Source organism: Hippocampus comes, unplaced genomic scaffold (genome assembly GCF_001891065.2).
Source record: "Hippocampus comes isolate QL1 unplaced genomic scaffold, H_comes_QL1_v1.1 scaffold45, whole genome shotgun sequence".
In the NCBI taxonomy this organism is placed as follows: Eukaryota; Metazoa; Chordata; class Actinopteri; order Syngnathiformes; family Syngnathidae; genus Hippocampus; species Hippocampus comes.
In genome coordinates, this window is record NW_017805783.1 from 3,490,570 (window position 1) to 3,503,747 (window position 13,178).

Below are 13,178 nucleotides of genomic sequence, written 5' to 3' on the forward strand. Positions count from 1 at the left end.
CTTCATTTGATGGCCGATTTCAATAAATGACTCGTATTCTCCTCATTGTCAATAATGTGTCATTGTAAATCATTTGGAACAAGACACTGAATTCAAGCGCCTGTGTTCAATTGGCCCTTAACAATATACTATAATTATTATTTCGGAGACATTTGGGCTCAGGTAAAGAGGTGCGGTGTTCAATTCCAGGACCCAGCCTTCTTCAGTGGAGTTTGCATGTTCTCCTCATGCCTGCGTGGGTTTTCTCCGGGTACTCTGGATTCCTCCCACATTCCAAAAACATGCATGGCAGGTTAACGGAACACTCTAAATTCTCCCTAGGTGTGAGTGTGAGCACGAATGGTTGTTCATCTAAGTGTGCCCTGCGATTGGCTGGCAACCAGTTCAGGGTGTCCCCCACCTACTGATACCAAAGAGAGCTGGGATAGTCTCCAGCATGCTTTCGTGAGAAAATGGACAGACAGACAGACAGACAGACAGACAGACAGATAGATAGATAGGCCTATTTTATTGCACAAAAAATATCCCACTTCAAGAGCTGAACAAGTTTATTAGAGCACTTGTCACTACAAACAATATGAGCTCATACATGTACTACCTGCATGTGAATGCACAGTATTAAACATCATGGCAACAAAATAAAATGCGTTGTTAATTTAGGACAGCGACGGCAGAAACCGTAAATTGCTGGAGCGTATGATTAGATGATTATCCTGTAATATGCAACATTCTGTTTTGGATAATGGCAAAATATTGTTTTCATGACAGCAAGTCACGTATGCCAAGTGATTTGAGGCAGTTAGAGTGCTTAAAATGTCCTACATTTTCTGCTAAATTGTTGTGATTTGACGTTGCACAATTAGACAGAGTCGTTCCTTACGGGAAAGACAAACCAGGCATGAAGCCACGGTGGGAAATCCGAGTCCTCCTTTTCAGTGGGTGGCACTTTTACTCGTATCAACGACTCTCCTCTTTATCCTTGTTAATGTATTTTGTCTTTTGCCATCTCTTCAGTTCAACAGCCTTCAATTATGGTGACAAGAATGTCACTGATGAACTTGAAATTTTCACCAGGGATGTAGACGTGGAAATAAATCCTCTCTTGATGACTTACTGGCTTCCTGTCTTGCAACACGCCTCCACTGTGTCTTCCTATAGCACAGCGAGACAGTTAGAGAGGATGCTGTTGTAGTCAAATCCAAATCTATACCACCAAAATGCCTCTAAGGCATTCCTTCAATAGAGTCGCCAGGATTTGCTTGAACTTGGCAAGGGATATGTTGAATCACTACACAGAGCATGTATGATGCTTTATTTTAAAAGTAATGTAGCCAGAGGACTCACCATAGTGTGCACTCACGCACATTAATGGGCAATGCGTTTTCAGCTACTTACGGAGTGTGTTCAAGCTTCACCTTTGGGGGATATCCAGATGTTCATTTCAATCCCGTCTGCTTCAGTTGCTCTGAGAGTGGAAAGCTACACTACAGTATGTACTGTGTGTTGGGATAAGTAAGAGACACTATTTCAAATTTAATAATTGACATATTTTACACACGAGATGATACTTCAGTTAAATATGCGTTTTCAGCATTCAGTGAAGTTGAAGACGGATTGTATGTTGCTGACACACCAGTCTGACACAAACCAGTGGTATTGTATAGTGGCAGCGAATGCAATTGTTGAGATCTGTTCCTTTTTTTTATTTCAGGTGTTGCTTTAGTTTGTTCTTGTTTTTAAAATCCAAGTAACACAAAAATATGTACATGTAAATGACAAACAACATGCATAATTCATCTTTTAAAACTGGCCCCTCTCCCATTTTCTAGTATATGTGATCAGACATTGGGCCTGATTGGCAAATACATCAAACAGCATTTTCTCATTGTTCCCCTCAGAAATGTTTTTCAGAGGGGGAGGAAAGAAAGGCTTTACCAAGGGTTCAAAAAAATCCCAAGAAAGGCCAAGAACACATTGGACTGTGTAAAAGAACTCTGATCTAAATGCAGTCGAGTATCTGTGTAAGAGATTGAAACACAGTTTGAACAAGCTTCCCTTCAAACTGTGTAGAGTGGAGAGTGTAGAGTTTGCTTACAAAAGAGTGGATGAACTCTGATCAACGGTAGTGTTATATTGTGTTCAAAACTACACTGAAACATGAACTGAGACAAATTCAAGATTTTAAGGAGTCAAGAAACAAATAAGGAAAATAGTTCACCGTTTCATCCGTTATATTAAGATCTCACACCACTCCTGTGATGCTCTTTGCATTTGCTGTATGTCCACACAACTTCTTAATTGGCTACACATATTACAAGCCACGAGTAGTTTGGGAGTAATGCATGACCTCTGCCTCTGATTCTGACAATGGTCTTTTTGAAGTTTTGAGCCCGGGCACCATGGTGGCATTTTCATTTGATTTTCTTAACTTCGGAGCTTTGGTTACCACACAGGATTTAGAGTGGGCTAACATCACGTTTGGAATGGTCAGCTTGAATGATGCATGCGTGCTTCTTTTGTAAAGCACGGGGCTGTAAGGGGATGGAGTCTTGGCAAGATTACTTTAGAATCGTGCACTTGGTGCTGTGATAAGCGACGGGGTGGAGGAGCTTTTGGAAGCGCACACACACACACACACACACACACGCACAGGATCTCTGATTGAGTCGATGACAGAATTTGATGAGACACTGAAGGTAGTTATCATGTTTGACAATGTACCTTAAGGCGGCTCCATTTGCTGCGTCTGCTGGGTTACTGCGCGTTTTTGTCACCAACAACTGTCTTTTTGTTTTACAGGACAAGTTACTAGCTGGGAATGCCCTGGAGTTTCTGGGCCTCAAAAAAGAAACATTTGAGTCACAAGGAGAGTGACTCCAAGCTTTGACGGAGTTCAAATCTCGTGGTCATAGTTGATTCAGACTCTGTTGTTGTTGATGGTTGCTTTTTTAGCAGTGATTTTAATTATTCCATTTCAGAAATTTGAAATTCAATAAGTGAGAAAAGAAACAACTAGACAAGAATATGTTTGGGCGAAATGGAATACGTTACAGTTTCTTAAGCAGACTTTGTAATGCAGCCAACACAATCAAAACGTATGATGTGCTGGGTTGTTTTATTGCAAAAATTCCAACATTAATCATACCGATTTTTGTGAACTGTGCATGAGCTACAAAAATTTCAATGATCAATAAAACACTTAACAAAACATGTATTTGTGTGTGTATATATATATATATATATATATATATGTGCACATGGGCCACAACACCAAAGTGGCCGGGGCTGAGAAGGCCTTTCATAGCTGCTCACAGCTCTGGTTATTCAATGTTTTTTGACCTACAAACACTGAAACCTCTCCTCCACCTGAAAATAAGACCCTCTTTTTACTCTGTAAATGTATTTGTCTAAGCTCACCTTCTAATTACCTCGTTCAGACAGTGATTAATTGAACTGAAGTTACAATTTACAATCCATCTTAATTCTAAATACGAGAGACCATCTTACATTTGGATAGGAGCGTGTTGCCTGAATACAAAACAACTGTCAAGAGAGAGCATCTATTACTATTTGTATAGTATTAAATTTGAATCGAATTCATCAGTAGAGTGCGTACACACACTTTGACATTTCCTATCTGCAACACATAATCCCTGCAACTTGAAATACAAAATCCGACATTGATTAGAGGCAGGAACTGACGGCAGAAAATCTATCTGCCAAAGCATCTATCCCACCTGGCTTTGGCAGCTCAGTTATTTTTTCGTATAAGGCTTTCAAACTTCATGTATATTCATGGTTGAGCTGAATGAATATGATGGGAAAATTAATAAGACTGTTGGGAGACCTTTTGCATGTTAAACGCCGTATTCCAAGAGACAGAGCTTTAGAAAGAAAAGTCGCGGTGTTCAGATTTGACCCTTTATGCTTTGCCAGTTATTACTGCTTTTGTTTTGTTTTTTGCTTGGCCCCCTGATTCAATAAGGGCTTTGAGTGGTGTTTGTGATTACAGACGTTACCCATGTTGAGTTGCTGCTTTATGTAAGAGTCTCACCAATGTCTGAGAACGTACAAAGCGCAGAGACAGAGCTGCTGTCTGGGCAATTCTAAAGCATTTTATTACATATGCATTCTTTTCAGAGAAAAAAAGTGAATACAATTCTAAACGCCAGGTTGTACATTGCTCACATCTCAACTCAGGGACAGAGAGGATGAGTTAGAGGCATTGCTATCTAAATTGTCAAGTGTCGTACGTAGTCACTAGGTAAACAAACAAATATTAATTTTGTTGCTCATTACTGTTATAAAACCAGGTAAAAATATAATAATAGTATCATAATGGCATAAATAATAAAATGCGTAAAATAAAACTAATAGTGTCGTGTAGTCATTATGTTTTCCTTTACAGTATATCATTCCGCATGTGACCTCTATCGCACCAAATCTCAACTGAGCCTGAGTCATTTTTTTTTTTTATTATTTGAATTAGATATCCAAGATATTTTCTTCTATGCAAATGTTCCATATCCTTGAAAATTAAAAGAAAATGACAGTTAATTATTTCTCCTCCAACATCATCGGTACGTTAGTGACATTAAAAAAAAAAAAAAATAACGATACTATCATTTATCATGATAGTTTCTGGATAAATACATCATCCGCAAAAATTTGTTATCGTGACAGGTCTGCCAATAAAGATATCAAACTATATCATACTCATATACGCTGTATCAATCTTTGTAGGTCATCCTCCAAAGCACCATGCATCAAATTAAAGATCGGTTTTAAGTACTGTATGCCTCTTCTTGCATACACGGATATGAAGGTAAAAGCCAATACTGTATTCTTTGTTGTCATTATATTCGGTTTTCAATATGCTAATAACAATCCCAATTAGTAATAGACTATGCCAGTGGTTATTGCATTAGTGTTTGTTGGAATATTTCAATTTATTTGGCAGAAAATCTTGAAAATTGAGTAAGTTCTATTTTTTAAATCAACATTTTGCAATATTAGTGTCCAATAAAGAGAGACAAATGGACAGATGGGCAAAGTAGATAAGATTAGGAAAAAGATGGGCTTTCTGCATCAGGTCCATGAAAACCTTACACTTGCAACTTTAATTCCATGATCTCTCTCTTTTTTTTTCTAAGTGTATTTCTCATGTTGATTTATTATTTTCATGCACTGCAGTGTCCAGAAAGGCAGAGCAAAGCACATAATTATGACTGAGTTCAAATTTGAATGACAATCAACTCAGCTATTTTAGACTACAAATACCCGGCTGTCATATTGTGCAAAACCATAAAAGGATCAATCGTATTCCTTCACGTACACGTATGTGTCATCAATATGTCATTTCAGCACACATGGAGTTTTGAGGTGGCACTTCTGGGCTTCTTCCCTTTGTCTTCATCTGACGACCATTAATTCTTTCAATCAGATGTTATTTCAGGGAATACGTTCATCTTTGTGACACTTTGACAACCTACCAAAATGTGAGATAACCATGAAATGGGGCAATAGGCCAACTAATGGTTAAGAATATCTGCGAAGTGGAGTGTTAATTCCATGCTGTTGCCCTGTACAGTAAATCATCACTCATAGACCCTTGCCCAGTTACATTTGTTGGAGTAATTGTTGTATGGACAGAAACTGTGTAGCGATCAAAATCAAAGACATCTATAGGCGTCCCGGTACACGTGTCGTCCCCTTTCTCCTATACCGCCAAGCAGCAACCATATTGTGGCACTCATTACGGTCCAATCAAGCAGTACAAGTCCGTGTGACAGCGATGTGTTTGCTCAAGAAATAGCACTAATGTTTGCATTTATGTGACTGTCAAGAATCATTGTATTCAGTGATTTATTGTTTGCGTGATTTAGCATACTTGCAGTTGCAATCAGGGAGAGGAAATGGAAAAGTCAGTAAATTAAATGTTGACACTGCATCATACAATCTCAATTTAGAGGATATTGCCATGCATGACCAAAATATATAAAACAATTCATTTACAAAGTTAAATTGGTCTACAGTGAACATTTACAGTAGTGCAAAAGTTACAATGTTCTTTCTTTAAAAATAGAGAAACTGTATTTTTACATGTCTGCACATAATTACATATTTAAAGATGAACGACAGCTACCGCTCAAAAGGACTGTCTTACAGTGAATTATCAATTTGGAGTTTTAGTGTTCTCATTTAAGCTCAGTCCGTTGAAAAATTAAACTGTTACTGACATGAGCCCAAAATGGTGGCTATCAATGTCGAAACAAAAAAAATCTACTTATGAAAGGTAATTAATTTCTCACATTCTGTTCTCAATTGCTTGACAATATGTGCAAGGAAAACCAAGACAGTGATGCCTTGTTGCTGAAGTCTTGTCGAATGATGGCGGACACCCTGACCGAAGAGTTAACAAATCCCAGGGTCTCTACATCTGTCTATGATTGAACTAAAACTCAGATGAGAGCGCAGATGTATCCATCCACCTATTCACCGTACCATTCTTGCCTCAGTGATCGCAGAAGCCGTGTTCCGCTTGGCCAACCAGTACCCATTAGCTGCATCCGGAGTCCCACAGACCAAAAAAGGCCCTATAGGACAGACACCGACCTTATGGCCACGGCTACTGTTGATCGCCTCGACAATGAAGTGAGCCCCACCTACTGGCTTCTTCATGGGGCCCCGGTGACCCACATCCAGGCAAGCGAAAACTGAGCCCAACGATGTAAGGGTCTGAGAGCCATGCTTTTCTGGTCCCCACCTCGGACCTGTTTGTCATGGGTGACCCTGCAGGGAACAAAAAGCCACAGACAGCAGACAGATAGTGTATGTTGATACTCTGTAGCTCCTAGGACCATTGGGATACAAAAACGCCACCACTACGGTAGGGCAACGGATCACGTAGGGAAACAATAATACATTTGATAGTTACCGTATTTTCCGCACTTTAAGGCGCTTCGGAGTGTAAAGCGTACCTTCAATGAATGGCCTATTTTTAAATTATTTTCATACATAGGCTGCACCACATTATAAGGCGCATAGAATAGAAGCTACAATAGTGACTGAGATTGCATTATGCATCCACTAGATGGAGCTACGCTAAAGGAAATACAATACAATAAAATACGGCTTTACTTATAGAGTGCTTTCACAACCGCTGCAGCTGTAACAAAGCGCTTAACAAAACATTTCAAATACTACGTGAAATCAGAATATTGATCCATATATACGATGCATTGGATTATAAGGAGGCTTTTGACAAATTGAATGCTTTTTGGTGTGCCTTATAGTGTGGAAAATACGCTTATGATGATTAAACCCTTCTTTCCAATCATGGAATTTGCACCATTTTTGCCCAAAATTGTGCTTTCCTGGTCTTACACCAAAACTTTCATTCAATGACACCAATGACCATGATACAATTACGGAAGTGTAATAGTATCATGTTTGCCTATTTCCACCCTTTTTAACATATTAAACACGCACAATATGTCTGGGGAGGGAGGGGGGGGGGGGGTTCATCCATTTATTACGTACACACAATATGGCCAATTTTCAGACGCCGACCCCCTTATACCTATGCAAATGCACACCACCATTGGGACCCATGGTGGTGTGCCCTCCCCCCGTGCATTCATCAGTCATCTATGTTTCCAAACAACAGATATGCGTTCCTCTGATTGGGAAACAGACTCATTCTTAGGTATATCAAACTGTTGAATTTAATTCGAACTAAATGGAAATAGAACTGAATGTCGTTAATGATATATATATATATATATATATATATATGCATTTTTACATTCTTTTTTGGAACTACTGATATTTTCTTTGTCCCCACATTCCTCAGTCATACAGAGTCTCAGATTAAAAATAAATAAATAAAAAATCTCATGCCGGTGTAGGCTAGTGTGAGTTTCTACAAAGTCTAAATGACAGATAGTAATGTCTACCTCATTGTGACCCGCTAATCCATCACAAGGAAGCAGACCACATAAAGTGGAATCTAATATTTCACTTGCCCAAAAACTTTGCAACTTGGAGGCTGTGCTTTCGGCTATGCTTTAAAGATGACCCTATCGAGTTGCCACGGTGACTACGCCCTTCTCCACTCCTTGGTCTCCACATCAGCGCTTGCAGCTATATTTCAAAGTGTAGGCTGGATATAGGTCAAGGTTTGCAATGTCCTTGTTCCTCAATCCTCCCACCATAGAGTCTACAGAAGAGTTCATCGCATACTTCCACATAGTTATGTCTATCATGACAGAACAATTGTTTATTGTACTTTCTGTGATCCCACAGTTTTCTTAAAATATCATATCCTCATAATTATATGACTTTTAAGTTCAAGAAATCATCAGCATTCGCATTTAAATTCCTTCTTAAGAACCTTTACCTTCCTGCCATTCTGTTCATCCTTGTCTTTTGCAAGAATGAATTTTTACATTTTTAATCCATTATAGTCATTATAAACCACCTCTTGAGCTGGGGTTTGGGGATGGAGCCTTGCTCAAGGACACCCTTACAGTAGCCAGCAAGCACAGCACATTCAACAACTTGTTGCCATTTTTACATTTTTGCTTGTAACGGGACTCAAACCGTGGCCATCCAAAGCCCAATACCCCGGAGGATGTTTCAGGAAGTTGTGTGTCCAATTCCCAATAGATCATCCGTAGGAAGGAGACGTAGGCACATTCCCTACTAATGACTGTGTCATTTGGCTGCATTTGGTGTCAGTTCTTTAACATTTTCCAGCTCTTACAAGAGAACAAACCAGTGCGGTTTGTGATATTCTTTAATACTGCAACCGCAAGTGTGAAAACTGAGGGTGTCAAGCAGAGGTGTTATTTTTTCCTGTGACTGTGTGAGTCATTCTCTTTAGCATTTTAACACTATGCACCCTGTCTGTGGAAGCAGGATCAGTCAGCTCTTAGCAAGAGATCATAATTTGTAGCACCTGCATTTGTAGTAATCATGCACTAAATTTATTATACTGGGTTTTTTTTTTTTTTTTTTTTTTTTACTTAGAACGCCTGAGGAAACAAATAGATTGTACATCCAAAGATGACAGATCTGGCGTACCACTCAGTAGCAACTGGTGGTTGCCAGGGACGGTCCAGTCATCGACTTGACGTCACATCTTTCCTTACATGGTGCCGTTATAATTAACTAGGGGCCTTATTTTGGCAAATTCAAGAACGGACACACACACACAAAAAAAAGGGAACACCAGACATTCATCTAACTTTACAATATCGGACACACACACACAAAAAAAAGGGAACACCAGACATTCATCTAACTTTACAATATTGCTTCGTTTTCCCCTCAGTACCTCGAATCAGCCCCCAGATGTACAATTTAAGTCAACTCAGCTATCTTAATAAGAGGAAGCGATCTAGAAAATGGATGGATGGATGTGGCAAGTTGTGGCAGCCCGATCAGACTTTTCTCTTATATTTACTGATTTGATTGACCCGTAATGGATCAGACAATTAGGAGTCCACCATTTACATTTCAGGTTTGGCCTTCAAACAGCTCTTTCCTCAATTGAATGAAATAAGCCATTTGGAGTATAAACTGCACATATATATTATATATAGCCAAATTATGATCAGACACTTGAATGGCGGACACACAAACATTAGTAAAGCTTTTTGCTGTTATTCATGTATGAGTATACTGTAAAGTTGCAACCAATGTATAGTGTGCGGTTGTATTCCAATTCCAACAGATCTATAGGAGGGAGAATGTATGGACTGCACTCTCTGAAGCCAAATGAAAAGGTGGCAGTGCAGAAATAGACACACTTCACACTACTCTCTTTAAAAGATGGAAGGTGTCAAATATGGTATGCGTAATGTCAGCGCTGACAATGTGTTATATTTCTAGTGCCACTCCATAAAAGTAGCAATTTTGGCACAGAGGTTTACCTCACTTAAAATTCACCGGATGCGAATTTGCAACACGGGTGACTGAACACCAGATGTGAAGTCATTTTAGCTGTTTTGTTTTGTTTTTTTTTTTGTTTTGCTTTTTTGACAGCACAGCAGGGCCAAATATAAGAACCCCAAATGAAGTCCTCTATCAGCTCCACTAAAGTGATCTCAATCCATTCTATCGTAATAGGACACAACAAATCCAAACGCTTGTGTTTATTGTGTCATGAGGGTCTCTTAACTGATGTGTTCTCAGTGATTTTATTGCCACCCTCTAGTGAAAAGTCTCTGAGGAGAGAGGACATAAAAATAGTCGTTGAAGCACATTTTGTTCGCCAAAAGAATAAAAGCTTCGTTTGCCGCTTGTAAAACAAAGGCAAAACCATGTCTGGATTGGAAATATTGATTGTATCGTCAATATCTTTCGGTCTTATCACCACTAAGTGAGTATGAGAGAATTTCTTTCGAGTTCTCTTTTGGTTTGAGACAACACGCTGAATTTTGATAACAGCAACGCAAATCTCGATCAGACTCTCATTTTATCTGAATGTTTGTTGTTTGTTTTTCTGGCCAGTGACCTTTGATTTACTGACATTTGTTGAAACAAAATAATGACGTGGTAGAAATGTTCTGATGTGGGTCTACATACTGAGTACTGCTTTTTATACGAGTAAAAAAAAAAAATCATACTTGTATTAAGTATAGTAATATAGATAGGATGGTTAATTGACTCTACTTCGATTTGATGGTTGCCGAAATCGACAAAAATGACTTTCAAACAATGCATTGGTTTGCATCATGCCATGATGCATTTTTCATCCATTCCTGTTCCAATACCAGGCTGCTGCCCTCAAGCATTGTTCTCTTGTCCTCTTACATTAGATTAGTAGTAAAATGCTTTGTGTCAAACTCAGCCAAGGTCAGAAGAATAGGATATGTGACAATGCGTAAATATCACTCGCAAGAGCAGATTATAGCTTGGGCAGCTGATGTATTAAATCATAAGGTGCCAAAGTAAAGTTATTGCTACTTGATATAGAATAATTGAATATTTCTCTCAGATCTTCTTAAGCTAATAGCTACCAAGGGTGTACAGACACATGGTGGAGTAGGATTATCATCACTGTTTCACTGCCAGCCTCATTATAGTGTAAGGTACCAGATTTTATTTGTGGTTTGAGATAGTACACTGTTTTCGACAGGCTGGTCTCCATTGGGGCAATTTAGACAAGCGCTTGTATTATCTGTGACCAACTCTGCTGGATTCAGGAATAAACCTAGATAACTTGCCAAAGATAACTTGGCTCATGAGGGCCCAAAACAGCATTACAATGGTGTTCAATCATTCATTAGAAAGTACTTGTCTTTAATGCACTTGCCTCCTCTCTTGCTGATTAAACGTACTTTTTTCATGCAAACAAATAAAACACCGTTTTCAAGTTTAAATTTAACCTTGGGGTGAGACTCAATTAAAAATACTAATCTATTTATTTACAGATTCTGTAATTGCTTAATCTTGATTAATTGCCCCTTTTGTGAGCCATCACCCTACCTCCCATCGCCGCACCACGTGTGGGAGGGGCCACATTCACAGCAGCAGGTTAATTTAACGTGAAAATATAATTTCATACTTTTTTATGGTGAATGTTGAATATTTGTTTAGATGTATTAATTTATGGAAAGTGTTTGTTTTCATCCATTCATCCACTGTCTGAGCTGCTTTTTGCGGGTCACAGGCATGGGGGAGCATATCCCAGCCGTCTTCAAGCAACTGAACTGGTTGCCAGCCAATCGCAGGGCACACACAGACAAATAGCCATTCACACTCACAATCACACTAAGGACAAGTGTTCCATTAACCTACCTGTGCATGTTTTTGGAATGTGGGAGGGAAGTGGAGTACCCGGGGGGCACGGGGAGAGCATGCAAACGCTACACACTTGAGGGCTGGAGCACAGAATTGAACCCTGGACCTCTGCACTGTGAGGCAACGTGCTAACTGATCGACGACCACCATGCCACCCAGATTGTTTGAATTGATGTTTTAATGCATAAAAAGAGCCATCTTATCGTGATAATAAAAGTTAGTGTCTAAAAACGGAACTACAGTATGTTGTTCTCATATCAATGCTGTCTTCTTGTTTGGAATCACCAAAGCTGAGTTGGTTTAAACATACAGGTAATGAAATGGCATGCTATTGTTTAATTGGAATGACCTTTTATTCCCATTTGTATATTTATAGAAAACTGAAACAAAATATATATTTTATCAAAGTATCATCTTGAACCTATCAAATTGAATCATTCAAAAAAAGCGATATATCCCTTTGTGCCAACTTGCCTTATATCAATATGTATCGTTTTGTTTTTTGGGTTTTTTTGAAGGGAAGGAAAATATGAGTAAAATTTCCAGTTCCAATCCAACCTGTCATACTGCCTTGAAATGTTAAGCATTGCACGATGCACAACATTATTCAGAGTTGGTTAGACAGTAGGAGTAGACATTCATTTTGAATGTCATTTGAGGCCATGTCTAAAAAATAATGATCGAGTAACTTTTTTTTCCTCCGTGTTTTTGAATAGTTCCGTGTACAGATGAGCTAAAGACATCATTTGCATGACATGCCTGTGGGAACGTTAACTGCCTGTCTTCCTGCTCTTGTCCAAAAGCATATTTTTAGTTGTGTACTCAGTATAGATTTAGGTTGAGAATTTGAGCTCTGTGACTAATGTGTCTCCATAAATGTATACTCCGCTGGCAAAAACACACGCAACTGCCCTGTGTTTAACTACTGTGACTTTTAATGAGGCTGGCTCAAAGCACGCTAATCAGGCTTGCATGTGTGCAATGGCCAAATCATCGCAACTCTTTGTGCTGGATTGTTGACCCATCTGGGTCCTCTCTTCTCAACCACTGCCAAAGCCTCAGCCAACAGAATTCAACGGCTTCCTTGAGGTCTTAGACAATCTTCCCATTTCGCTTTCCTTTGACTCTGTTGCTTTTTGAGCCTCTCTATCCCATGTCGACTGGATGCATCCCAACATTCCAACATCTGTTGGGTTGGGAAAATGCTGCTTCATCTGAATCCGCAGCATCCTCATGTGTTATGTTTTTGTTTTGCCCTTTTTTGTCTCCACCTGTTCTCGTCATCAGTGTCCCTTGTGTTTAACCAATCAGCTCCCTCAACCCATTGTGTCTTTGTGTCCAGGTGTTTCACGTTGTCTCGTCACTTT

The 13,178-nt window shown here is 39.2% G+C and overlaps 2 long non-coding RNA genes across 2 annotated transcripts in view; one reads left to right on the forward strand and one right to left on the reverse strand.

Annotated features, from left to right (window-relative positions):
- LOC109524981 (uncharacterized) overlaps positions 1 to 13,178 on the reverse strand; it is a 37,236-nt gene that overhangs the window by 8,361 nt on the left and 15,697 nt on the right. The window lies entirely within an intron of this gene.
- Positions 2,650 to 3,208, forward strand: LOC109524980 (uncharacterized). The gene is made up of 2 exons (XR_002170058.1): positions 2,650 to 2,696; positions 2,800 to 3,208. It is a non-coding gene; the product is annotated as an uncharacterized LOC109524980 (long non-coding RNA).